The following is a 2,975-nucleotide window of genomic DNA, read 5'->3' as shown; positions in this document are numbered from 1 at the left end:
CCATGTTGATTGATCCTAGCTCATATCCAGTGTTCTAAAAGCGGTGCCTAGGCAGTGGGCGGCGGCCCACCGCATCGTTTCACTCGCTTAACTGCTCGCTTAGCGTCGCCTAGGCGGTTACTATAATAAAAACAATAAATACAAAATTAAAAATTAAAAGATAGGACCGAGAGAAATATAAACAAAAAAAGAGAAGAAAAGTGGAAACATGGAAGAAAAAAACGGGAAACACAACGTAGAGAATCTTCAATCTTCAAGCTTCTTGTTGCCGGCCGCCGCAACTCTCGCCGCCCCTTTCACGTCTCCGCGGGCCTCTGACCGCCCTCTCCCCGCCAGTCACAGCTTCAAATCTTTTGGGTGAGTTGTGGGTTGGAATCACAATTTAATTGTAGCATTTCAAATTCTATGTCATGATGATTTAATTCTAACATTGAAAAGTTTTATGTGACTATGTTCTAATGTTAGATTGTTAGATTTTTTCAAATTTCAGATTTGTTTTTTTAGGGGCTAGGTTTTAAAGGATTGCTACCTGGAATTTAGCTTATTCTTGTTTTTTTAATTTTGTTTGAGATTGATTTTCAGTGTTTTTGTCCGTTTTTTGTGCATATGGAAATGGAATACATTATTTGGCATATAATCTTAGCTTCAATTTTGCAATAATTTAGTAATCTTCTACATGTTTGATGTAATTGGTTTACAATTTTGTATATGATTTTGTTTTTGTCCCTTTTTGTGAAGGAAAATGGTGGGTATTATTTATTCTGAAGCGTCTAATTCAATGCAAGAGATTGAGAATCCTTTGAAGCATAATTCAAAAGATATTGGATGGGAATTTGCGGACTTGGTGGATCTTAAAAATTTGGATAAGTTGAAATGTAAGTTGTGCGGTAAATTACTAGTGGTGGATTTTATCGAATGAAACAACATGTTGCCCATATCAAGGGAAATGTTTCCTCATGTCCGACATCTTCAGACGAGGATAAAGAAAAGTGTAAGAATGAAATTGAAGAAGCAAAAACAAAAAAAAAAACAAAAGAATACGAATTAAGTTGGGGTGAGAGAAGAAATTGTTCTTGGAGAATATGAGAAAGAAGAAGGAAGTCTAGGGATAAGAAGAAACCCACTTACGCTTGGCCCTATGGACCAATTTGCATCCTCTATTGATCCCAATTCTTCATTGAGTGGGAAATGAAACAACAAAGAAATAGTATTGATGCACTTTGGAAGCAAAGAACAAATAGTGTGCACCAATATTTATCTCGATGGGTGTATGAGTCTGGTATTCCATTTCATGCCACTAATAATGATAGTTTCAAGAGTTTTGTGGAACCGGTTGGTCAATTTGGCCTTGGTTATCGTCTTCCGACTCAATATCTATTAATGGAGCCCTTATTGAAGGAAGAGATAGATATAACAAAAAATCTATTGAAAAAGCATGAAGAAGAATGTGTTTCGAAAGGTTACTCAATTTTGACCGATTCTTGGACCGACAGAAAAAGATGAGGTATCATGAATATGTGTTTCAACTGTAAGGAAGGCACGACTTTCCTTTCTTCGAGAGAAGCATCAGATGAAGCACACACCAGGAATTATATTTTTGAATATGTGGATAAGTGTATTGAAGAGATTGGGCCACAATATGTAGTTCAAATGTTTACGGATAATGCTTCAAATAATATGGAGGTGAAAGGTTAGTTGAAGGAGAAGATGCCACATATATATATTTTGGACTTCATGTGCAACTCATACCGTGAATCTTATGCTTCAAGGAATTGGGAACCAACCTAAATTCAAAGGGGTGATTGAAAAGGCAAAAAGCTTCACCATCTTTATTTATGCACATCACAAGACATTGTCAATGATGAGGAAGTTCACCAAAAAAAGAGACATTGTAAGGCCCGTGGTAACAAGATTTTCAACTGCTTTTCTAACTTTGCAAAGCTTGATAGAGAAGAAAAGTGAATTGAGAGCTATGGTTGCTAGTTAAAAATAAAATGCATGCAAAAATACAAAGAGTGTAAAGGGAAAGGCGTCGTATAATACTGCTTTGAGTGCCTCTTTTTGGAATGGGGTAAGTTTTTGTTTGAAGGTGTTTGCACCTTTAGTTAAGGTGTTTCGTCTTGCTGATGGGGATAAGAAGCTTCGTCTCGCTGATGGGGATAAGAAACCATCTATGGGTATTTTGTATGGTGAATTACTTGGAGCGAGAGATGAGCTTAAAGTGGCATTAAAAAATCAAGAGCTTCACTATCGTTCGATCATTGATTTTATTGATGAGAAAGTCGTAATCGGCTGTACACTCCACTACATTTGGCAGCCTACCTCTTGAACCCTTATTACTCCTTTAATGACCGGAGCATAGGAAGTGAAGAAGTGGTCACAGATGGATTTTTCACATGTGTTGAAACAGTTTTTCCTAATGATAATTGATAGCCAAAGTGAGGTGGTAAATGTGGAGTTGTTGAAGTATATAAACAAAGAGGGTGGATTTGGAAGATCATTGACTAAGGCGGGATGCACAAACAATGATGAAAAATATGATCCAGGAAAGAAATAAGTATTAATTAATAATTGCTTACTTTTTCTATTGCTTTTTTAGTTTGTTTCTGAATTGACAAATTGTTATTTTTTGTTTTATTTTTTTTAGTTGGATGGTGACATTTTTATGGAAATGGTGTAACCTAAATTGCAAAAAATGGCCAATATTTAAGAAATTGGAATACTTTTGAGGGAGTAAGTACTTCATTACTTATTGTGTTCTAAATTCTAATTATTTAATTTTTAAGTATGTATTCAATATTTCAATTTTCAATATAATATTTTTCTTAAATGTAGATCCTTACAAAGAAAAAAAATAGACTAGATACATGAAAGTTGAACAATTTAGTCCATGTTCAATTCAATGCCAAGATCATCAACAAGAAGAGAAGACAAGAAGAAAAAAGAGTGGATGTGCTACTTGATGGTGAAGCAAC

The sequence above is a fragment of the Henckelia pumila genome, chromosome 4 (genome assembly GCF_033568475.1).
Source record: "Henckelia pumila isolate YLH828 chromosome 4, ASM3356847v2, whole genome shotgun sequence".
Classification (NCBI taxonomy): domain Eukaryota; kingdom Viridiplantae; phylum Streptophyta; class Magnoliopsida; order Lamiales; family Gesneriaceae; genus Henckelia; species Henckelia pumila.
Note: the sequence above shows the minus strand (reverse complement) of the source record.